Raw genomic sequence first — 26,331 nt, 5'->3', positions numbered from 1 at the left:
GAGTATCTTACATAAAATCTGTCAAAAATAAAACAGAAGCCCATAATCAAGAAATACAATTTCAAATTCTCTGTTACTCAGTGCCCATCAAAAATTGGACAAAGAAGAGTGAAACTTAAGGAATTTTATCTAAAGCAGTAGTGTTCAAATGCTTATAGTTTATGGAAAATAAGAACTATTATCATTTATTGATAAAACTATGCATCAGTACTGTTAATAATAATGTTTAGTGCTAGAGTTCTTAAGCATAAAACGATGGCTCCTTCCAGGAAAGTTTTTAGCACAATACGAATATAGTTTTGCTTGGCTCACATCTGCCATCCAAAGTTATTTTTAATTCAACAAAATGTACCATGGTAGAGAATATTAGCAGGGAAACTGTAATATTATTTTCTTTTGAGCAGTAATATGGTTTATTTTCAACAATAAGGAACTTGCTATCAGTTCTTTCTAATAAAACCTATATAACTGATTATACTTGTGCTTCTGGTTTTGACTGCTAAATGTTTCAAGTTTATAACAACTAAATGGTGTCTGTTTATATATTCCAGTTACCTATGCTGCAAAACAAACCATGCAAAAAAGCGGTGGCTTAAGCATTATTTCCCAACATTCTGTGCGTTCACTGGGTTCATCAAGATTGTTGTCCCTTAGGATCTCTCAAGCAGTTGCACTCAGGAGGCTAGCCTTGAGCATTGTGAAGTTTTAGCTAGGCTAAATATCAAAGACGGTTTCTTCATTGATATATCTGGCAGCAGAGCTGGGGTGGTTAGTCCCTCTTTCAGCAGACCTGGTGCCGCTCTCACTCTCTGCTTCCTTCACCCACACATACAGCCTCTCTACATAGCTGCCTTTCCACATGGTAGCTACCAGATAACGAAACTTCTTGAACTTCTTGGTGATGACCAGTTTCAGCTAGAGAAAATATTGCAAGGGACCCAGGGGGACGCTACTAGGCTTTTCTGACCTAGCTTCACAACTTAGGCAACATCACTTTTACTGCATTTTATTGATTGAAAGACAGTCATTGGTTCAGCTCTGACTCAGGAAGAGGAGTTACAAAAGGACATGAATACCAAGAGGTGTTATTTTTTTAGGGACTGTCTATGTAGACTAGGTATCACAATACAATTCAACTTTCCTTCCCTTCAGTTATTTTTCTATTTTATTACCTTCGAATACATATTTCTATTTTACTATTCCATAATATGTATTTTCATTAAAAAGAATCTTTTGGCATTTTCATAGAGAAGTAAAGTGATATTAAATGATAAATTAATATTTGTACATGTGTAATAATAAACATAACAGGATACATTATGAGAAGTTCTTGAGTTAACAAATGCATGAATATTTGTAAATAAAATCATATTATACCACATGTCAGTTTAAAATTAGTTTTTCTTGGGAGTTCATGTTTTTGTTAGAATCCTAAGAATTTTTGCTCCAGACCAATGCTCTTAATGTCAGTCAAGTGATCCATAGAATATATGATGAGATAAGAAAAAGGGACTTAGTATAAATTACACAGAAACAAAGAGAATAATATATCAGTAAAACTTCTGGAAACTCTCTGGATGGTTCCATTAAAATATAATCAGTTGAAGCTGTATTAACATTTTATATTCCTATCTCTTTCTTAGAAATATTTTGTAATTAATACAACAGTACATAAAGCAGTATTTCATTTCCACATTCACAATTTAATGACAAATGGAAGTAAACGGAAAGATCCCAAACTTTCTTGTATGATTATGGTTCTAAGATTCTTCTCTAAAGAGTTGATTCTCCATGTTCACTGATGCCCAACACATAAAGTATCACCAAAGACTTCTTGTTCATGTCTCTTCTGTGCATTTCTCTTTCCCCTTCCTTTGTCTAGTTTCTGACCACAGTCTGGTGAGTCCTCTAGCTTGCTTTATTTTTACATTTCTCCCTTATAACTACTCCACTTGTTTCTATTCCTAGACACATTTTTCTTTACCAAAGCCTCTTTTATTCTACTTGATTTTGGACTATCTAGTTTTTTGCTGTATTTGGCAAAACTGCAGGCCAACCTCTATATAAATTGTTCTCTTTCTCCTCTACATCACTAAGAATGCCACTTAATCTGCCCAGGAGGTTATCCCTACTTTGCTGTGCCAAATCTTCTGCCTCACTCATTAAAAACTTTCTCAAGGTCAATGCTTCTAATTATAAAACGAAACCTCTTTCTCAAGCCTTTTTACCAGTCTAAACACTAAAGCACTTAATGGGAACATCCATAATTACTCTATAAATGTTTTCTACATATGCGTAATTTTCTTTGGTTCTTTTTTCTCCCTCATTAAATCAAATAACTGACTTCAGGAACTTTGCCTTTTATTTCCCTTAAAACTCCTTACTGCGTGCAGAAAAGTGTTCAGTATTTAGTAGACAGACAACAAATGCGTTGGCTAAGAAAATCAGCAGCAGGTCTTGGTAAACTCTTTGTGCTTCAGTTTTTTTTTTTTTTCAATTAACAAAAGGGAATATTGCGAAGGTAATGCACCATTAGAAAAGTGTGTTGAAATCCTTGAACAGAGAATACTATTCAACAATTGCATGAAATAGTACTGCTATTACAATGATTTCTGAATGTCACTCTGCTACAAATCTGCCACCTACAAACAAAAGAAATGCCACTTGAATAAAACTGGTTAAAAAATTATTGTGCAAGGCCAAAGTGACACATATTTCACAATATATCAAACCATAGATTTTGTTTTAATATCCTGGTATTGCAAAAATAATTTTAAGAAACTTTCAGCTAAGGGAAAACTCTTTAAAAACTAAAAGGTGCTCCACAAAGAAAAGCTCTGGTCCATCCTGGGAGAATTAGAATTATTTCAGGAGATAGACTTTGCACTGTAAATCCATTTAAATAAGTAGACACTTAATGCTAAAAGAGTCTATAAAACATTTGAACTCATAGCTAGAAAAAACATTGTACTAGTCTTATGAGAAGTATGTTATTAAAAGAAGAGAAGATAGGACCAAAGACACAATCAAAACATTAGAATAAAAAGCTTCTAAGTCTGGCAAGATTTTATGAAAATACTTTAGAAAATTAGTATGATGGTTTGGGCCAGCGCCACGGTTCACTTGGCTAATCTTCTGCCTGCAGTGCCTGCACCCCAGGTTCTAGTCCAGGTTGGGGTGTCGGATTCTGTCCCGGTTGCTCCTCTTCCAGTCCAGCTCTCTGCTGTGGCCCAGGAAGGCAGTGGAGGATGGCCCAAGTCCTTGGGCCCTGCACCCGCATGGGAGACCAGGGGGAAGCACCTGGCTCCTGGCTTCAGATCGGCGCAGCGCGCCAGCCATAGCAGCCATTTGGGGGGGTGAATCAATGGAAAAGGAAGACCTTTTTCTGTTTCTCTCCTCTCTCTCTCTCTCTAACTGCCTGTCAAAAAAAATTAGTATGATGGTTTAACAATCAAATAAAACTTAACATTCATGGAAAAACTACTGACTTCCATTATTTACTACAATTCTTAGTGCCCAGAAATACAAAATGTTTAATACTTTTGAAATTCTCTTATTAACTAATTGTTATCTTTTATCTCTGGAATGTTCCTTTCCTTTCACTCTTCCTCATACTAATTTCTTTTACTTTTCAGATCGCAGCCTAGTTGTTACCTTCTCAAAATGTCCTTTCTGAGCCACCAAATCTTAACTGTTTCCTCAATGATACTTTCTCCAATTATCTCTCTGTATGTTCTTTCAAAATACCCATCACAAAAATTACATTTCGGGGCCAGCACTGTGGCATAGCAGGAAAAGCCATTGCCAGCAGTGCCGGCAGCTTGAGTCCCGGTTGCTTCACTTCCAATCCAGCTCTCTGTTATGGCCTCGGATAGCAGTAGAAGATGGCCCAGTTCCTTGGGCCGCTGCACCCGTGTGGGAGACCCAGAAGAAGCTCCTGGCTCCTGGCTTCAGATTGGCGCAGCTCTGGAGGCTGTGGCTAATTAGGGAATGAACCAGCGGATGGAAGACTTCTCTCTCTCTCTCTGCCTCTATTTCTCTCTGTGTGACTCTTTCAAATAAACAAATAAATCTTTTTTTAAAAAAATTACATAACACAGTTTGCATGTGTAGATTTACTTTGTGCTTACATACTTGATGTCTGAATCCACAACTTACATGAAGGTAGCACACCTGTCCCTTTTCTTTGCATTTGGTATCTAGCATCTAGCATATTACCTCATTCATACTATGTGTTCAGTATATACCTGTTGGATGAACAAAAGAATAAAAAATGATAATGTTCATCATGTTACCAGCATACCAATTCTTTTTGATAAATGAAAATGTATAATTTAAACTCTATTTCCAATTTAGAAAGGATAATTGAGTCCCTAATTTCTCTCCAATGAATGGTACCAATTAGCTGGGCAATCTGTTTTACTTTCCCTTTTCATTAATTTAATTTTTTAAAACATTTGTAACTGGAGATTTCAAGATGGCAGAATAGGGAAAGAAATAACTGCTTTAGGCTAGGGGAAAACAGTAGCAAAAAGGTGGGGGAAGTGCATTCCCAAGGGATACCTGGAGAAAAATCTGCAGTGGAAACTATAGAAAGAAGAGGAACGCTATGGATCAGTGTGGAAGATGCAAATGCACAGCAACAAGCGCGGTTACAACACACAACCCCTGCAGCCAAAAGCTGGAGGAAATATCAGCTTTGGAGAACGAGGTGAGAGCAAACTGTAGCAGCCTGTGACACTGGTGTTATAGCCAGAGGGAGAGCCTGGTGGAGTATACTACCATCTTTGAGTCTGGCCAATGCTCTAAGGGGGACAGGGTACCCACCTAACCCAGTTGAAAAAAGGGCATGTTTCTCTCTCCTTTTCCCCCTACAATAGCCGCTGTCAATCGGTTCGAAGAGATTGCCATTTTGACATCAGCTGTGGCTTTGGTGGTACATGTGCATGCACCCAGCAACTGACAGGGACAAGATGCCATCTTGATAGCTTTAGCAGTTGCGGCAGCTTGAGAGCACACGCTCAGCAATGGGCAGGGAGAAGGCACCATTTTGATATGAGTAGCAGCTGCAGTGGCTCTTGTGCATGCATGTGATCCAGGGATTGTACCAGAGGGAAAAATCCATGTTCACCACTGACTTTGAGTCTGGCTGGAAGGACTGACTGGGGGCTGGGCACCCATGTAGAACTGTGAGGTGCTCCCAGCCTCTAAACATATCACAGGCTCTGGGGCTCAAAATGACAAGGTGCAACACCTACAGGCAGCTGGCTCTGAGAATGTGGCTGCCTGTCTGTGGAAAGGACAATCTAGCAGAGTGGAGTGGATCCTCTGCAACCTCTGACTGTGAGAGCCTTGCGTGCTGAGACTGTGGGGACTCTGTGAATGCACAATAATGTGCAAGGTGTAGCTGGATCTCTGGGCAATCACTGTGCTCAGAGCTTCTTGAGTGCCTGGGGTGGGTCATTGTAGTGGGATCCGTATTCACACAAGGACTGCACAGATCCTTTGCGCAGTTCATGCAGCAGTGGAGGTGAGTGTTGTACCCACTGTGGGCTAACCCAGGCCATCGATCACCATTGGAAGAGAGGAGTACAGAGTGTGATTATGCCAACGGAGGTGATCATACCCTCTTCCCTGTTGACAATACAGGAGACCTACCATGTCCAACTTCTGAGTCACCCTGGATACTTGCCCCACCTTGGAGCACTGACTGGAGCTCCCTGGCCACACTCAGCTCATGTCTCTGATTATTCAGTGAAAGATCAGACATTCCACTAAGCCACAGAATCATAGTTTAAAGATAAAATCCACCAGAGGGGAAAATCAATAAATATTTCTACGGATGCCTAAAAATAAATGCAGAAATCCAAGAAACAAGAATAAGGAAGATATCATGACTCCCCCAAAGGAACATAATAACATTTCAATATTCGAATGTGAGGACAAAGAGATTGATGAAACGCCTGAAAAAGAATTCAAAAGATTAATCAGAGATTACTCAGAAGCAATGAGAAGCCAGTTAAATAAACCCATACATGACACAGGAGAAAAATTTTCCCATGAGATATATATTTTGAAGAGAAATCAAATGGAAATATTAGAAATGAATTCAGTATGTCAATTAAAAAGTACAGTGGAAAGCCTTAGTAATAGACTTGGTGAGGCAGAAGAAAGACTATCCACGCTAGAAGACAAATATTTGGAAATTTCTCAGTCACACCACAAAAAAAGTCAAAGAAATTAGAAAAATTAAAAACAGGGTTGGAGACTTCTGGAATACTATCAAACTATCCAACATATGGATCTTAGGAGGTCCTGAAGGTATGAAAAGAGAGTCTGGATTAGAAGACCTATTCAGTGAAATAATTACAGAAAAATTTCCTAATTTGTAGAAAGAAAGGGATGATCAAGTACACAAGGCACACAGAACTCCTAAAAGACATGACCAGAAAAATTTTGACCATGATGCATTGCAGCCAAACTTTCAACAATAAAACATAAAGATTCTAAAATGTGCACTAGAGAAATGCCAGATTATTTTCAGAGGGTCTCCAATTAGACTCAAAGTTGACTTCTCATCAGAAACTGTACAGGCTAGGAGAGAATGCAGAGAGAGATACAGTCCTAGTCTTCAAAGGAAAAAAAAAAACTGTCAACCAAAAATTCTGCACCCTGAAAAGCTCTCATTCATGAATGAAGGTGAAATAAAAACCTTCTATAATAAACGAATTGAATTTCTCACCACTCATCTAGCCTTACAAATGATGCTTAAATATGTGCTACACAAAGAAACACAGAAAGATAGTCATCAATATGAAATAATGTTAAGGCAGAAAATGTTCCAGCAAAAGTACAAAGGAAACCCAAAGGAAATAAAAGGAATATATACAGAAAAATAGCAGGGCCAAGTCATTACTTATCAATAGTAACCTTGGAGGTAAATCGCCTAAATTCTCCAATTAAAAGATACAGGCTGCCTGAATGGATTAAAAAACAAAACCCATCTATTTGCTTCCTACAGAAAACACACATCACCAACAAAGACACATGTAGACTGAAAGTGAAAGATAGAAAAAGATATTCCAGGTTAATGGAAAGCAAAAAAAAAAAAGAGCAGGTATAGTCATGCTAATACCAGATAAAATAGACTTTAACAAAAAAACTTAAGAGAGATAAAGAAAGTCCCTACATAATGATTAAGTGATCAATTCAAAAGGAAGATGTGACTATAATAAATGTATATGCACCTGATACCAGCACATCTGGCTATTTAAACAAATGTTAATGGATCTAAAGAGAGATATAGACTCCAATACAATAGTAATAGGGAATTCAACACCTGAATTTCAACAGTGTATAGATCAACTAGACAGAAAATCCAGGGATCTCTAGAACATGCGCAAAAACATGGAGACTGAACAACATGCTCCTGAATGAATACTGGGCCATAGAAAAAATCAAAAGGGAAATAAAAAAATTTCTGGAGATGAATAAAAATGAAAATACAAATTATTAAAATCTTTGGAATACACAAAAGTAGTTAAGAGGGAAGTTTATAATAATTGCCATCTACATCAAGAAATTGGAAAGGCAACAAATAAATGAGCTATCAGTGCATCCCAAGGACCTAAAAAAACAACAGCAAACCAAACCCAAAATTAGCATGAGGGAAGAAATAATTAAAATTAAAGAAGAAACAAAATTGAAACAAAAAATACAAAAGATCAGTGAAATGAAGAGCTGGATTTTGAAAAAAAAAATAAATAAAATTAATACAACAATGGCAAAACAAAGAAAAAAGGAGAAAACTCAAATTAATAAAATCAGAGATGAAAAAGGAAATGTAACAACAGATACCACAGAAATAAAAAAATCATCAGGAATTATTACAAAGAGCTATATGTCAACAAATTGGAAAATCTAGAAGAAATGGAGAGATTCCTGGACATATACAGTCTAAAAAATTGAGTCATGAAGACTTAGGAAACCTAAACAGATAACCAATTTGGAGATTGAATCAGTAATACAGATTCTCCCAACAAATAAGACCCCAGGACCAGATGGCTTCAATGTTCAATCCTACCAGACATTTAAAGAAGAAATTATTCCCATTTTTATCAAGCTATTCAAAACAATTGAAAAGGGGGAAATCCTCCCAAATTCCTTCAGATGAAGCAAGCATCACCTTAATTCCTAAATCAGAAAAACATCAACAGAGAAATAGAACTACAGTCCAATAATCCTGACAAACATAGATGCAAAAATCCTCAACAAAATGTTAGCCAATCGAATACACAACACATTAGAAAGATCATTCACCTGGACCAAGTAGGATTTATCCCTGGTATGCAGGGATGGTACCACATTTGCAAATCAATAAATGTGACATATCACATTAACAAATTGAAGAATACAAATCATATGATTATCTCAGTAGATGCAGAGAGAGAGCATTTGATAAAATACAATATCCTTTCATGATCAAAACCTTAAGCAAACTGAGTATAGAGGGAACATTCCTCAACACAATGAAGGCAATTTATGACAAACCCACAGCAAGCATCTTATTGGATGGGGGAAACGTTGAAAGCATTTCTACTAAGATCCAGAACCAAACAAAGATGCCCACTTTCACCATTGATATTCAATATACTCCTGGAAATTTTAACCAGAGCCATTAGGCAAGAATAAGAAATCAAAAGGATACAGATTGGAAAGGAGGAAGTCAAACTATCTCTGTTTACAGATGACATGATCCTAATATATAGGGAAACCAAAAGACTCCACTAAGAAACTCTTGGAATTCATAAAAGCGTTTGGTAAAGTTTCAGGATATAAAATCAACGCACAAAAATCAAAAGCCTTTGTATTGACAGACAATGCCATGGCTCAGAAACAACTTCTAAGATCAATTTCATTCAAAATAGCTACAGAAAAATTAAATACCTCAGAATACATTTAACCAAGAGGGGAAAATCTCTATGATCAAAATTTAAAACATTAAATAAAGAAATAGAAGACATAAAAATGGGAAAATTTTCCATGTTCATGGATTGGAAGAATCAATATCACCAAAATATCTATACTACCAAAAGCAATTTAAAATTCAATGCAATCCCAATCAAAATACCAAAGACATTCTTCTCAGATCTAGAAAAAATGATGCTAAAATTCTCATGGAAACACAAGAGACCCTAAATTGCTAAACAAATGTTATACAACAAAAACAAAGCTGGAGTTATCACAATATCAATTTGAAGACATACTACAGGCAGCTATAATCAAAACAGCCTGGTATTGCCACAAAAATAGACGTGTAGACCAATGAAACAGAATAGAAACTCCAGAAAAGTATCCACATTTCTATAACTAACTAATCTTTGACAAAGGAGCTAAAATCAATCCCTGGATAAAGGACAGTTTCTTCAAAAAATGGTGACAGGAAGATTGGATCTCCACATGCAAAAGTATGAAACAAGGCCTCTACTTCATACCTTACACAAAACCCAACTCAAAATGGCTCAAAGATCTAAATCTACAGCCTGATACCATCAAATTAATAGAGAAGAACATTGGGGAAACTTTACAAGACATTGGCATAGGCAAAGACTTCTTGGAAAAGACCCTAGAAGCACAGATAATCAATCAAAGCCAAAATTGACAAGTGGGATTACATCAAGCTGATAATTTTTGCACTGAAAAAGAAACACTCAGCAAATTGAAAGGCAACTGACAGAATGGGAGAAAATATTTGCAAACTCTGAAACTGAGAAAGGATTACTATCCAGATTCTATAAAGAGCTCAAGAAATTCAACAGCAATAAAACAACAATCCATTTAAGAAATGGGCAAAGGACTTGAACAGGCATTTTTTTCAAAAAGGGAAATCCAAATGGCCAAAAGACACATGAAAAAAAAAAAATGCCCAGGATCATTAGCCATCAGGGAAATGCAAATCAAAACCACAATGAGGTTTCACCTCACCCCAGTTTGAATGGCTGTCATACAGAAATCAACAACTACTGGTGAGTATGTGGGGGTGAGGTACTCTAATCTACTGTTGGTGGGAATGTAAACTAATATAGCTATTGTGGAAGACAGTATGTAGATACCTGAGAAAACTGAAAATGGATCTACTATATGCCCCAGTAATCCCACTCCTGAGAATTTACCCAAGGGAAATGAAATCAGCATATGAAAGAGTTATCTGTACCTCCACTGCAGGTCAATTCATAATAGCTAAGATATGGAATTAACCCAGATGTTCATCAACTAATGACTGGATAAGGAAATTATGGTATATGTACACTACTCAGCCATAAAAAGAATGAAATCCTGCAGCAAAATAGATGCAACTGGAAACCATTATACTTAGTTAAATAAGCCAGTCCCAAAAAGACAAATACCATTATGTTTTCCCTGATCTGTGGTAACTAACAGACTATCAACAATGTAATGTATAGGAATGAAATTGACATTTTGAGATTTGATGAGTTTTTACAGCCCTTGTCCCTACTGTTGAGGAACAGTGTTTTTTCTTTCTTCATACTATTTGTTGAACTCTACTTAGGGGAGGGTTCATCTTTTGAGTATAAAGTAAACTGGAAGTAGATCATTGTAAAAATTAAGAGAGGGAATAGGAGAAGAAGGAGGAAGAAGGGTGGCAGCATGGGTGGGAGAGAGGGTAGGGCGGGAAGATCTGTATATGTGAAATACATGAAATCTGTGTATCTTAAATAAAATTGAAAAATAAAAATATTATAACTGATACATTAGCATTATATATATGTTTATATATACACACACATATATATACATATATATGTATAGTTCAATGTGATCTTTCTTTTTTTAAAAAAAATTTATTTTGAAAGAAAGAGTTACAGAGAGAGAAGGAAAGACAGAAAGAGAGAGAGAGAGCGATCTTCTATTTGTGATTTATTCCCCAAATGGAGGCAATAGCCAGGGCTGGGCCGTGCTGAAGCCAGGAATCAGGAGCCAGGAGCCTGGAATTCCATCTGGGTCCCACACTTGTACTGAGACCATTTTACACTTATTTCTCAGGTACATTAGCTTGGAGATGGATAGGAAGTAGAGCAGCTGGAACTCAAATCAATGTGTATATGGGATACCAGCGCTGCAGGTAGTGGCTTACCCTGCCACACCATTATGCTGGCTCCACAATGAGATCTTTCAACACATGTATTTGTTGTGTAACATTCAAATAAGGGTAAACATATCTTTCTCCTCAAATGTTTATCATGTTTATTGTGAAAACCTTCTATATCCTTTTGTTCAACATAGTTTTGGGAAAATATTCAGTAAAATATTGTTATCTATAATCACTCTACTTAATATAATCACTCTACTATAATCACAAATACATTGACACTTAACATGTAGAATATGGTCCTTTAAAATCAGCAGATCACATGGTATGAGTGGGAGTGTGTGTGTGAGAGAGAGAAATTCACTAAAACATTTTAGAGAAAGAGGAGTTAATCTGGAAAATAACTGCCTTTCACAGTTAGACAATTATCCTGGCTCAGCAAGAAACAACTGCAAAAATCTTCTCTCCCTGACTGATTGTACCAAATCCTAATACTGGCACAAAATTTGATGAACTGTGAGTTAGCCTAATATTTGCAAATGATTTGGATGGGCACACGACTGTGGAATCTTCTGGTTTTTCTTTTCTTTGTGATTAATTTTTCAGATGAAGAGTAATTACTCCAAAACCTTCTATTCACTCTCTGTGTTGTTCCAAAAGCCTCCATTAGTCACAATGTTCCCTCATTAAAAAGCTATGACATTGTGCTCTCTTCAGCAGCATCTATACTAAAATTGCAATGACACAAGAAAGATTAGCAAGATCCCTGTGCAGGGATGACATTGTGCTCCCTTCGGCAGCACATATACTAAAATTGGAATGACACAGAAAAGATTAGCAGGGCCCCTGCCCAAGGATGACACACACAATCATGAAGCATTCCACATTTTTTAGCTGCTGCTGTCATTGCCACAGGATAAAAATTGCATGACTGTATGAGATGATGGATATGTTAATTTGCACCACTATATTAATTGCTTTATATATGTATTTCATAATGCCATGTTGTATACCTTAAATATACACAATAACATTTATTTTTAAAAAAGAAACAATGTAAATATTAGAAAGAAATAACACTGTCATTATTCACAAGTTTTAAATATAAAAACAGGGCCGAGGCTGTGGCGCAGTGCGCTAATGCCCTGGGCTGAAGCACCGGCATCCCACATGGGTGCGGGTTCGAGATCCAGCTGCTCCACTTCCAATCCAGCACTCTGTTATGGCCTGGGATAGCAGTAGAATATGGCCCAAGTCCTTGGGACCCTGCACCCACATGGGAGACCCGGAAGAAGCTTCTGGCTTCGGATTGGCACAGCTCCAGCCATTGCAGCCAACTGGGGAGTGAACCATCGGATGGAAGACCTCTCTCTCTCTCTCTCTCTCTCTTTCTCTGCCTCTCCTCTCTGTGTAACTCTTTCAAATAAATAAATAAATCTTTAAAAACAAATAAATAAATATAAAAACTGTGGCATGGATTCAAGAGTCACAAGAGTGCATGCAAGCATCTTGGGGCTTTTGAGACCTTACTAACAATTATTTGCATAAAATTAGCACTGAAGGGCATCCCTGAAAAACATACTTGAAAACTTTCCTCTGCACCCTTTATTAGTGTTAACATTATTATGGTATGTGGGTTGTTATGGTGACTGAATGAGGTTGGATTTGAAAGTTTCCAAGGAGCTATTGGCAGATAAGATCACTGAAATCTAAATTCAGAGCTGTTTCCTGAGTTTGATTCCAGACTTAGCCATTTATCAGCTCTGTGACAATGGTCAAACCACTGACTCTCCCTTTCCCTTCGTTTTCTCATTGGTAAAATGAATATAAATAATGGTATCTACTTCAAAGGGTTATTATTAATATTAAATGAGTTACTACTGTAAAACATTTATAATAGTGCCTGATATATAGCTGTTACTGTATAACGTTATATTTAAATAAAAAATTGGGAAAAATACATGAATATTTCCTTCTCTGAATATAGCTTGAGATGGGACAGAGTTCCATTCCATTATGCTGGAGAGCATTGCAAGAGTAATGAATCATCCTAAGATTCAGTGTATCTAATATTCTTAGTCTCTTTTAGCTACTGTTATTTTTATTTATTTGAGAGAATGACAGACACTGATAGAGAGCTCTCGTCTGCTGGTTTACTCTTGAGACACCTGCTGCAGCTGGGTCAGGCCAGGGCTAGGAGCTGGGAACTCAATCTCAGTCTCTCACATGGGTTGTAGAAACCGAATTACCAAGTCATCACCACTACCTCCCAGGGTCTTCATTAGCAAGAAGCTGGACTCACAAGTCAGAGATATCAATCAAACCGAGCTACTAAGTGGGACTTGGACATCTTAGCCAGTTTTTCTATAAGGTAGGCTAAATGCTTGTCCCTGTTTATTATCTTTTATTGGATATTAGAGAACATTGAAGGAGGATTACATGAAGGAAACCCAAAGCAGGGATGGAAGAAATGACTTGATCTCATACTAGAAAGTATATTCTGGGGTGGGCATTTGGCTTAGGATGCCCATATTCCAATATCAGAGTATTTGGGTTCAATCCCTAGCTCCTGCTCCTGATTCCAGCTTCTAGCTAATGTGGATCCTGGGAGGCAGCAGATGATGGCTTAAGCAATTGGGTTCCAGCTGCCCACAGGGGTACCTGTACTGAATGCCCAAATGTTGGTTTCAGCCTCAGCCATTGCAGGCATTTGGAGAGTGAACTAATGGATAGAATCTCTCTCTCTCTGTCTCTCTCTCTCTTTCTCTGTGTGTGTGTGTCCCTCCCTCTCAAATAAAATTTTAAAATTGTATGTTCATAGGTAATTTTTTTCACAGAGAAAGTAAATTTCACTCCTACATTTCCAAGTTATCAGAAAGCATAAATTAATAGAATCCGAATTAATGAGATTTAGATGAGATGTTTTAAGCTAGCAAGAGCTGACACATTAAATTGAGGTTATACGTGAAATTAAAGCACACAGAACTCATTTGGGAAATGATTCATTCTTTTTTGTGTTGCCAAGGTCCTATTTAGCACATCAAAGAAGACTTTGCCACTTATGAGCTGTGTGATTTTGGGAGAATCACTCAGATTACCTAAAGCCTTTTCCTCATAAGTAAAATGGAGCTGACAACAATTCCATAGCCTATCCCTCAACCCCTAGCACTCACTCCATCCCTTTTTCCCCACAGGGAAATAGTGACTATAAAAATATTTTCTCAACAGAACTATATGGATAAAACTGAGTGTGTATCGTGGCTTGTGTCTCCCTGACAGCAGAGCATGAGACAAGTTTCTGGGAATAGGAGATTTATTTAACAGATAGAGGAGGGAACAAGGAGTATCACTCCGGGAAGGAGGATAACCTCTCTGGAGCTGGTTTGTCTGGTGGACAAATAGGCTCAGTCTCCCTGTGAACCTCATGAATACAGGGGAACTTCAAAAAGTTTTGGGGAAAACACAATTAACAGATAAGTTTATTTTGATGTGAAACAATTCTGAAAGCCATGCATAATTTTTTTTTGTCTGTTTGTTTCTTAATATGCCTTTTCCATGAACTTTGTGAGGGCCCCCATAATTTTGTGGAATACACTATTTTCCTCCCAAAGGACAGGGGACTAGAGCATTTTACTACAGGACAAACCCCATTGGTTGAAATCTTTCCTTGCGGGCTTTAAAATCTCTGATTGGATGTGCCAGCAGGCAGAAAGAAGCCTTAAGCCAGAAAAGAAAAGAGACCATTTTGCCCCTGAAATTGCCACACGAGGTGTGTGCAGGATACTACCAAGCAGAGCTCTGTGTGAAGGCAGGGCTGGCTGAGAAGATGTGGCAGTGATGGCATTGGCTATGGTGTGTCTCCTCTGTCTTTGCGTGGAAAATTCAATTTGAGGTACTGAATAGGAAGTAATGATCCACTCCAGTCCATCAATATCTTTTCATATACTAGACTGTGTTGCAACGGAGTGCTTGCTTTTTTCTTCAGAGTCTACTTCACCCTTTCTCAGCAACTCTCTTTGAACTCCTCCTATTTTCCCTAGATTGATTTTTCCATCTTCAAGGTGGGAAACAGTATTTAGCAAGTCATGTCTGCTAGGTCTTGCCCTAGCCATCTTCCTAAAACAGGTATATAGATATAGATATAGATATAGATATAGATATAGATATAGTGTGTGTGTGTACATAGGAATGTGTGTATGTGTGTGTGTGTTTGTGTGCACGCAGGTCTATTTCACGTTCTTCTGTTTTCATGAAGTTTATCGTATTCTACTTTTGAAAGATATTCGTATTTCCATCTTTTCTCTCTACTTTGAGCCATATTAGACTGTAAACTACGGGAAAGAAATATCAATTCATTTTAAATGCATAGAGTTAAATTGCCTGCCATTTTCAAAATGTATAGTCTATTTTAATTTCTAATGAAATTTTAAGGAATTCTTCACTAGCTTATATCCCTCTATTGTTCTGGTTTCAGTTGGTCAAATGAAAATACCTAAGGGATTCCAAGTAACTCATGAGTGTGTGTGTTTGTGTGTGTGTGTATCCCTTAAACACTCTTTGATTTTGGATCCTTTATTTTCTGTCAAAGTAGCACTTTTAAAATAAGCAGAATCATAGAATTGCTCTTGCATGTTAGCTAAGGTCTTCAGCTAATAATCTCATTATTTTAAATACTAAATACTTGTGGATCTCCAGCAAGAAGATGGAAAATATTTTTCCCTTTCATATTTTCATGGCACACTGCTCTATAAAAATCCACAATGAACAAATATTCTAAAATTATAAACCTCAGAGGAAAGTATGGATATTAGTAAAAACTAGAATATTAGTAAATAAAATGTATTCATTATTTTAAAATATGAATAGACTTGTCAGTAAATGTAGGGATACTATTTTATGTATCCATTAAAGACAAGAGATGCCTAGATGGTAACTAAAATGAATTGAACTATTGAGCTGAATTACAGATGACCAATGTCTTTGTATTATTTCAATATTAATATTATACATTTAAGTTCTCACATATAAGTGAAACACATTAGAACCAGAGTTCTAAATACTTTTCACTTAAGCAAGAACTATCATGTTTTAAAACTATCTTTAGCGCATATGACAAATGATTAAGATCACAGTGTTAGGTCCATCCAATCAATAATTCCCCCTTTGAACATTTATCACATAATTTATAAAGCTTTACAATCAAAATACAGCTGAAGGTAGAGACTTTATCTATTTTAAATCTACTTTGCCTTCTAGCAGTTATGTAAAATTTATAAAAACAAAGTTTAAATTTATTACTATTATAATATTATAAACTCTAGTCATTTTAATAAATTTAAGCATGTACCGTGAGTGAAATGACAGCTCATAAAACTGTTGGGGTTAGTGTTGTGGTGCAGAAGGTTAAGCCGTCACCTGCTACTCTAGAATCCCAAATCAGAGCACAGGCATGAGTCCCTGCTGCTCTGCTTCTGATCCAGCCCCCTGCTAACGTTCCTGGGAAAGCAGCAAAAGGTGGCCCAGGTACTTGGGTCCCTGCCACTCATGGGGGGAGACCCAGATGGAGTTCCAAGCTCCTGCCTTTGGCCTGGCCTGGCTCCATCTATTGTGGCTATTTGAGAAGTGAGCCGGTGGGTGGAAGACCTTTCTTGTTCTCTCTGTTTCTCCCTTTTTCTGGCTATCTGTCTTTCAAATAAATAAAATCAATATTTAAAAGAACAAAATATTAACATTTTGCTCTCATGGATGGTGCTGCAAGTACAATCATGTCCCCTCAAAAATGTATGAATATATGACCTAATTCTCAAACCTATGAGTATGTTATTTGCAGTGATTTTTCAGACATACTTAAGTAAAGGATTTTTTAGATGAGAAAACTGTCCTTGATTGTTTCACTGAAGCCACTGCAACCACAAGAGAGAAAGACAGAGCTGGAAAAGGCAATGGGATGATAAAAGTATGGATTGCAATGATGCTGTCAAGGCCAAGCTGGAGGAGGCAAGGAATAGATGCTCTCTTATCACCTCCAGAAAGAATGCAATCCTGCTGACACTATTTTGACTTCAGAGTGTCACTGTAATGTAATAAATCTCTATTATTTTGAGTAAGAAAACTTGTAGTAATTTGTTACAACTGCAATAGGAAAATAATACAATTTAAACTTCAAATAAAACGTAGCATGCTTTTATATTTCTAAAGATATATTACAGTGTGAGTGTTTAGTGTGGTAGCAAAGATGCCTGTTGAAATACCTACATCTCACATCAGAGTGCCTGGGTCCTAGTCTTGGCTCTGCTCCCAACTCCAGCTTTCTGCTAATGTGTACCCTAGGAGGCAGCAGTGATGACTCAAGGAGTTAAGTTTCTGCCGTGCACATGGGAGACCTGAATTAAGTTTTTGGCTCCCTGCTTCCGTCTGGTCCAGCCCTGGCCATTGCAGGTATTTGAACAGTAAAACAGCAGATGGAAGTGTGGAAGTGCTGTCTCTCTGCCTCTTTCCATCTATCAAAAAAATAAAATAAAGATTTTGGCCGGCGCCGTGGCTTAACAGGCTAATCCTCCGCCTTGCGGCGCCAGCACACCGGGTTCTAGTCCCAGTTGGGGCGCCGGATTCTATCCCAGTTGCCCCTCTTCCAGGCCAGCTCTCTGCTATGGCCCAGGAAGGCAGTGGAGGATGGCCCAAGTGCTTGGGCCCTGCACCCGCATGGGAGACCAGGAGAAGCACCTGGCTCCTGGCTTCGGATCAGCACGATGCGGCCATTGGAGGGTGAACCAACGGCAAAAAGGAAGACCTTCCTCTCTGTCTCTCTCTCTCACTATCCACTCTGCCTGTCAAAAATAAATAAATAAAATGAAATAAAATAAAGATTTTTAAAAAGATGTCCTGCTCAGCTTCATTCATATACATATGTAAATATGAAATTTTTATAGTTCTAATTAACAATCACAAGGATATAAGAAATAGACTCAAACTATTTAAAATAACTAAGAAATTTATTCTATTTTCTTTTAAGAGGAAAAGTTTATCAAGTCCAGTATTTGAAAGTATAATTCAGTCTCCAGATACCAGAAAATCATCAAGCAGATTGTCTCTAACTCTCACCCTTTCACTCCCTGGTTCTGGTTCCTGCTCTCACTGCTTTCCTGGCCTCCTTCTCATTCTTCCTCAGGCTTCCACATCTTGGTTTTTGCTCCACAGGCCTGCTGAAGCCTCCTTTCTGTGGGTTGTCTTCCTCTGAAAATCATGATTTGCTACCCTATAATTTTAGTCTGTATAGAGCTTCAATCTATTATAGTATCAACTAGTTTTGTCTGTTCTATGCACAGATCCAACATGCCTGCAGGCTCGGCACACCCACTTCTTCATGAGGCACCTGAGCCTCACTTCCCTCTCATACAGAAGGTACCATGGTGACCATGTACACGCAGCTCCAGATGGAAATGCCATGAAACCTTCCCAGAGATCACCACTCTCAGTAAAGCCCCACTCAAACTCCTCTCCATTTGTATATTCAATTAGAAAACCAGCCCCTACTCCATAAAAGGATAACCTGAACTTGGAGGTATCACAGTAGCAGCTTCAGGAGTGGCAGGAGATGGAGCTCACTCTCCATGGGAGTGCAGGGTTTGCCTGGATTCACTTCTGACTGTGTACTGTATCTTCACTCTCCTTAAAAAAAATTCCTGCTCTCTTACCTACACTTTGTCTATGTCTCTGCTTTGAATTCTCTTACATTGAAACAAGAACTTGGAGTAAGCCCAGCAGGGGAGTTCACTGAGTTCATTGAGTTCAAAGATTTTTAGATTCACATATATTTGAGATTATGTGGTATTTTTCTTTATGTGCCAGGTTTGTTTCACTTACCATAATGTCCTCCAGACTCATCTATGTTGTAGCAAATGGCAGATTAAGTGACAAGAAAAGTAGTTACCATGGGTGGGAAATTGAGCAGAAAATGGAGAGATGTAGATCAATGGATATGTCGGGTGAACAAATCTAAAGATTGAATGTACAACATGAGGACTAGAGTTATTTAAGAAATTCAAATTTTCAAGTGCCTCAATAAAGATCTTTAATAAGGATAACAACAGACAGTAACTTTAAACTACATCCAAGTCAGGTATCTGAAATTCATACTTATTTTATTAATGGAACATTTTAAAATGTCTTTCCAAATTTTAGTTAAAATGGTATGTTCATCTTTATCAATTTTTTTTAATTTTTGACAGGCAGAGTGGACAGTAGAGGGAGATAGAGAGAAAGGTCTTCCTTTTTGCCGTTGGTTCACCCTCCAATGGCCGGCGCATCGCGCTGATCCGATGGCAGGAGCCAGGTGCTTCTCCTGGTCTCCCATGCGGGTGCAGGGCCCAAGAACTTGGGCCATCCTCCACTGCACTCCCTGGCCACAGCAGAGAGCTGGCCTGGAAGAGGGGCAACCGGGACAGGATCGGTGCCCCGACCGGGACTAGAACCCAGTGTGCCGGCGCCGCAAGGCGGATGATTAGCCTGTTAAGCCACGGCGCCGGCCATCTTTATCAATTTTTAATTTAAATCATTGTACTGATTTCTTTTTTAAGTTTTCTAAATTGTAAACCACAGCACCCATGCTGTTATATTTAAATAAATTTGTACTAATCAAGCCATTTATTCACATTTAGACTATTAAAAAAATTCCAACCTGCTCTCTGTCCATGAACAATTCTTATCTATGAGTCAAGCCCAGAAAGAAAATATATATCACTTATAAATAGTCAAAACAGCTAATAATATTAGGGAAAATGAATTCTTTTCCTAATAAATGAATTAATCATAGCATTTATTCTGTGTACCTTACCAATGTTTTTAAAGGTGTTTGCTGCCACTTTAATCAACTTTGTTGATAGAAAATTTACTCACATATGTACGCATTTTACACATGATTAGTAAATTCAGAGAAATATATATAACCTTGTAATTACAACCCTTATTAACTTAAGAACATTCCATCATCCCCAAATTTTTTTGTGTCACATTTCAAAAATGAAGCACAACTCCTATCTTGCTCCAGGCTACTGATCTGATTTCAGGGCAGGATATTCTATATGCTTGCCAACTCTGAGACTTATCAGTCTTTTTAACTTGACCTGTTTTAATGGCTTATAGTAGTACTTCATCATTTAAACTTGAATTCATTTACTGATCCATAATTCTGAATATCTTTTCATGTGCTTATTGGCTCTCTGTATATACACTTTCATGAAGTGTCAATTCAAGTCTTCTAACAATTTTTTAGTTAATTACATTATTATTAGTGATTCATAAATATTATTCTGGATAAAGTCCTTACTCAGATATATGTCACATGAATATTTTGGTCCAAATCTATTGATTGGATAAATTATGTCTTTTTTAATAGAAGAAAGCTTAAACTTTAATGATAGCCAAATTTTTGTTTTATTACGTAGGTAGTTTTGTATCTTATCTGAGAAATCTGTATACCTAGTATTGTGATTATTTCTTCTCAATACTTTTAAGAAATTTTCTGATTTTTAGCTTATAAGCGTATGGGTATGATTTACTGCAAATTATTGTTTCTGGGGTGGGCATATCGAACAATGATTAGGACACCAACTGGGATATTTGTATCCTGTATCAGAGTGCCTAGGTTTGAGTTCTGGCTCTTCTTTCTATTCCAGCGTCCTGCTAATACACTCTGAGAGGCAGTAGGTGATGACTAAATTGCTTGAGTCCCTGCCACCCACATAGGAGATCTGGATTGAATTCCTGGCTCCTGGCTTTGACTTTGCCCAGCCCTAGCTGTTGTGCCCATCTGGGGAGTGAGACAGTGGATGGAATATCAATCTCTTTTTTTTCTCTCTCTCTCTCAATCTCTCTCTTTCTCTCTCACACACACACACACACACATACCCTTTAAAATAAATAAATGTAAAATAGTGAAAATTATGTTTTGTGTATGATATGAGTTAAGGACTAAAGAATTTTCTTTTCTGTAAGGATATGCAATTGTTCTTTTGTGGATACTATTATTTTTTCCTTTATTGAATTACTTTGGTATCTTTGTTGAAAAATCAATTGACCCTCTATGTGTGTTATCTATTTTTAGACTCTATTTTGCTCAAATAATCTACCTATTTTTATCATGATGTAGTACATGACCTTTGTTAGTAGAGGTTTATGAGAAGTGTTTAAAGCAGTCAGTGTTAGGAAAAAAGCCACAGAATAGAGAGGAGGCAGTATAGGAAACTACAGCCAGACCAAATTTATTCAGAGAAAATAAATTTGCAGAGGTGGGTGATCAACTGCCTGTGCGCACATTAACAGAACATGCAGCAGGAGGCTGGGACCCCAGAGGCCGGGCCTTTTTATATCTTAGGAGGGTTAGGGATGGGGGTGGGGGTAGAGGGTAGCAAGTGTATGTGAATAACTGGAACTGATCTTTCAGGTGGCCACATAGGACCCTCCAGAACCTGGGGAAGAATATGGGGGTGGGCTGTAAAGGTAATGGGGTGTGAGACCCAATTGAGATTCAAGGCAAGGAATAAATTCCAATGTTTATTGGGCAATGTGTGAGAATGGTTAAGGCTTATGTCTTTGTTCCATCAGAGTGCAAATCTTCCAACTTCATTCTTTCTTATCAGAATGGTGTTGACTCTGTCCTTTCATATCAATTTTCTTTCCATATAAATTTTATAATCAACTTCTCAATTTGTATAACAAAGATCCTGTTGAGATTTTCATTCAAGTTGTGTTGAATCAGTATATCAGTTTGGAGAAAATTTATCCAGAAAACCATGTTGTCTCTCAATCTTTTAATATTGTATATGTCTCCATTATTTAGGCCTTCTACAATTATTCTTAGAAGTATTTTGTAGTTTCTAGTACATTTCTTTCATATTGTGAGGAGTCAGACAGGTTAAAAGGCAGTCAGGGTGGTCCTGGTAGAAATTAAGGGTGCAGAATGCTTGCTTCCCCAAAAAATTACCTTTAGCAAGATTAAAAGTGCCTGCTCATTCCCTAAGAATTTCCAATTTTACCATAAGAATAGTAGGGGAATGGCGATTCCATCTTTCTGAGCTATTGGCTACCTATCCCACCCCTTGGCAAATAAGATTACAGATCAGATCTTTTGGTGGGTTTTGTCCTTGCCTTGTTACTGAATGTCAATCTGATTGTCAAGTTTTGTTCTTCCCTGAAATTGTGCTTAAAAACCCTGGTACTGTTAGGTAGGAAGTCAGTTATGAGCTTATGTGTGTGTAACAGGCCTAAAGAGAAGACATCTATGTCCAGCATATGCATCTGCATCTCAAAGTCATCCCCATAATGTTTCAGGGGCAGCCTGCCCTGCCCCCTTCTGCCTTCCACAATCTCCCAGGTGCAGCCTAGTATCTGCATGTCAAACACCCTGCTCCCTTCCTCCAGGCTGATAACATTTGCATCCATAAAGTCCTTTGTTTCAGACCTTCAAGAGAAGTTTTTCTATTTACATCCAAAAAGCCCTTTGTTCCAAGAGGAGCAGAGGTGGGGAAGCAAGACCCATCTCCTTAAAACCCCCCAGCCTCAACTGGATGGCGCGCTCAGCTCTCTGCATCTTTGCTGAGCCGCCCGCCTGGCCTGGTCAGGTGTAATTTCTCCACTCCTTCCTCCTCCCCAGTCTCTCAGGCTCTGTCAGGAGAGGTGCCCATCTGTCCTTACAGATGTCCCTTCCTAATAAACCTTGCTATTTTACCTCCCACTACTCTCTGTCTCACGCCTGAATTCTTTCTTGCGCAAAGACAAGAACCCTGCAATTTCTCCGGTAACAGTACCATCAGCCCCTTTGGGTTTTGCCTTTCTTGGAGCCCCTTTCTGTGCCACTCTGCCTGGAGGTCTCTGACTTAAATAAATCTTGCTTTTAAATACATATTGCTTTACTCTGCCTTGTCCACTTGGAAATTCTTCCATGTGAGACAAAGAACTGAGGTAAAAGTCTTCTCTTCACTGCTGCTTCACCTGTAACAATATTGTTACCGGAGAAATTGCAGGGTTCTTTGCGCAAGAAAGAATTCAGGCGTGAGACAGAGAGTAGTGGGAGGTAAAATAGCAAGGTTTATTAGGAAGGAACATCTGTAAGGACGGATGGGCACCTCTCCAGACAGGACCTGAGAGAGAGTGCCCAGTCGCTCAGACTGGGGGAGAGCGGGGCTGCATGGGTGAGTGGAGAGTACACCTGGCCAGGCCAGGCCAGGCGGGCGGCTCAGCAAAGATACAGAGAGCTGAGCGCGCCATCCAGTTGAGGCTGGGGGGTTTTAAGGAGATGGGTCTTGCTTCCCCACCTCTGCTCCTCTTGGAACAAAGGGCTTTTTGGATGTAAATAGAAAAACTTCTCTTGAAGGTCTGAAACAAAGGACTTTATGGATGCAAATGTTATCAGCCTGGAGGAAGGGAGCAGGGTGTTTGACATGCAGATACTAGGCTGCACCTGGGAGATTGTGGAAGGCAGAAGGGGGCGGGGCAGGGCAGGATGCCAGGGCCAGGCTGCCCCTGAAACATTATGGGGATGACTTTGAGATGCAGATGCATATGCTGGACATAGATGTCTTCTCTTTAGGCCTGTTACACACACATAAGCTCATAACTGACTACCTACCTAACAATATCACATGCCAGGGTCTTGTGTATCATTCATTAAATCTATTTCTAGGTATTTAACAGTTTGATGTCTTATAAATTATATCATTTTAAAATTTTATTTTTGTGCTTTTTTTACTAGCAATATTTTTATATAATGATCTTATATCCTGTGGTCTTGGTAAATTAATTCATATATTCTAATCCAATTTTGTTTATTTTCTTAGGATGTTCTTCTTAGGAAATCTTGTTGTCTGCAAATAAAAATAATGTAATTCTACTCTTCCATTCCAATATCTAAGACTTTTATATGTTCTTGTTTACTCTATCTTTTGTTTAGCATTGGTTTCTAACATTGAATTCAATTAAGCAGAACAGACAGCATTTCTTTGTTAAAGTGTTTACTTTTTCACCATTACATATAATGCTGGCCATTTATTTTTCAACAAGTCCTTTATCAAGTTGAAGAGCTTTAATTCTTGCCCCAGGTAGTTGAAGATTTTTTATTGCTTGGTTGATATTGAAATGTTCACTTAAATTAATTCCTATATTACATCTCATATTCTAGGGGCTGGTGTTGTGGCGTAGCTGATTAAGCTGCTGCCCGTGTCACCAGCATCCCATATGGTGGCCGGTCCTGACTACTCTACTTCTAGTCCAGCTCCATGTTGATGCTCCTGGGAAGACAGTGGAAGAGTATCTATATATGTTTATGTATATGCACTTATTTGGTTTAGTTTTCACATAATCATATAAAAGCAAGTTTCAACTTGATATTGGAATTGACCCCCTAAAATATATATGAAAATGTGGCCCCTTAAAGTTCCCCAGAAGTCGAGTTTGGGGTGCCGCTTATGTTATCAAAATTTGGGGTGCCATATGATATCACCATATGCTCATTAATAAATCCCCAATATTAATAAGCCCAAGTGGGTTCTTGCCTAGTATTTAGAGAAGAATTCTAAATACCAGCATAAATGAACAAGACAGCATGTACATTTTAAGCTTTTATTTATTGCGAAAGATGCATAGGAGAGTGAGGGCTTTAGTTCAGTCTAAGGAGAAGGGAAAATCTGGATTCATATCGAGTACCAGGAACCAGCCACGTGGAAGAGCATCTAGGCCAGGAAGCCTAGGGAGGGTGGCCCAAAGGCCATATCCCTGGAGGTACAGGGCTACAGCCAGCCCCTCCTGGCAAGAGGCCAGGGCGAGGGAAATGGAGGAAAAAGGGGCAGACACACCCTGTCCCGGGCTTTTAATCCACTCTCAAAGGGGAGTGGTTAATTAACCTGATTGGCAGGTGGGTGCTCAGGTGTGGCCAGGTAGGGAGATGAGGTCACACAGGGGCATGGTCAAGACGTGGTCTTCCAGTTTACAAACCTAATCAATTTTAACCTGTATACTTGCCTACTTCAAACTCAGAGATATTCATTAAATGCATAATTTATTCCAAGGATAGTTTACCCAGAAGGCACAGTACCAAGGCTCTTCAAAAAGTTAGTGGAGGGGTCAGTATTATGGTACAGCAGGTTAGGCTGCTGTCTGCAACACTGCATCCCATGTTGGAGTGCTGGTTCATATCCTAGCTGCGGACCTTCCAGTGCGGCCCCCTACTAATGTGACTAGGAAGGCAGTGTTACAGGTGAAATGTCGGCAGAGAGAATATTATTATTATCTGAGTCTTTGTCTCACATGGAATAAGAATTTCCAAGCAGACAAGGCAAAGAGAAAGGCAAGATTTAAAGGTTTAAAAGCAAGATTTATTAGAGTCAGAGACCTCTAGCCAGAGGCATAGAGAAGGGCTCCAAGAAAGGCAAATCTGAAGGGGCTGTTGGTAGTTGGGGTTTTTAAGCACAATTTTTGAGGAAAAAATACTTGACAATCAGACTGACATTCAGTTACAAGGCGGGGACAAAACCCATCAAAAGAACTGATTTTCAATCTTTTACCCTATCTGACTTGCTCCTAGTAAAACTAAAGAGCCACCACAAAGGTGGGATATCTAATTTGTTTTACAGTAAACTGGGAGCTCAGAAGGGTGGAGTCAGCACTCCCTGGCTATTGTCATAATATTGGAAACTCCCAAGGAGTGGGCAGGCAGGCATTTTTAACTTTGCCAAAAATAACTTTGGGGGGAATATTTTCCACCTTCAATTTCCACTGCCTGCCTATTAACCCATCTGACTCCTCACAGCAGCAGCAGATAGCCCCAGTTCTTAGGACCCTTCCACCCACATGGAAGACCAAGATGGAGTTCTTGGCTCCTAGCTTCAGTCTGACCCAGCCCTGGCTGTCATGACCATTTGGGGAGTGAACTGAGGACAGAAGATCCCTGTCTGTCTGTCTCTCTTTCTCTCTCTGTCACTCTGAGTCTTTAATAAGTAAAATAAAATTTTTTAAAGTTACTGGAAAGTGGAATTAAATATAAGTTTGTTTGAATACAAAAATTATTTAAAATCATGCAGTTTTTTCATTATGCATATTTTCCATGAACTTTTGAAAAGCCTAGTATACATGAATTTCAAACTCTTTTTGAATCAAAATAAAATTTTTTTAGATTACCTTTCATATGGAGACAGGCTCAGAAGTGGTGAACTAGGAAGAATAGAAGCAAA

General features: G+C 38.4%; 1 non-coding gene across 1 annotated transcript; it reads left to right on the top strand.

The window, feature by feature from the left end:
* The first annotated feature begins 11,894 nt into the window (after nt 1–11,894).
* Nucleotides 11,895–12,001, top strand: LOC133753857 (U6 spliceosomal RNA). Its single transcript, XR_009865098.1, has one exon. It is a non-coding gene; the product is annotated as a U6 spliceosomal RNA (small nuclear RNA).
* Nucleotides 12,002–26,331: the final 14,330 nt, after the last annotated feature.

This window comes from Lepus europaeus, chromosome X (assembly GCF_033115175.1).
Source record: "Lepus europaeus isolate LE1 chromosome X, mLepTim1.pri, whole genome shotgun sequence".
Taxonomy (NCBI): domain Eukaryota; kingdom Metazoa; phylum Chordata; class Mammalia; order Lagomorpha; family Leporidae; genus Lepus; species Lepus europaeus.
This window is presented reverse-complemented; position numbering and strand designations above follow the sequence as displayed.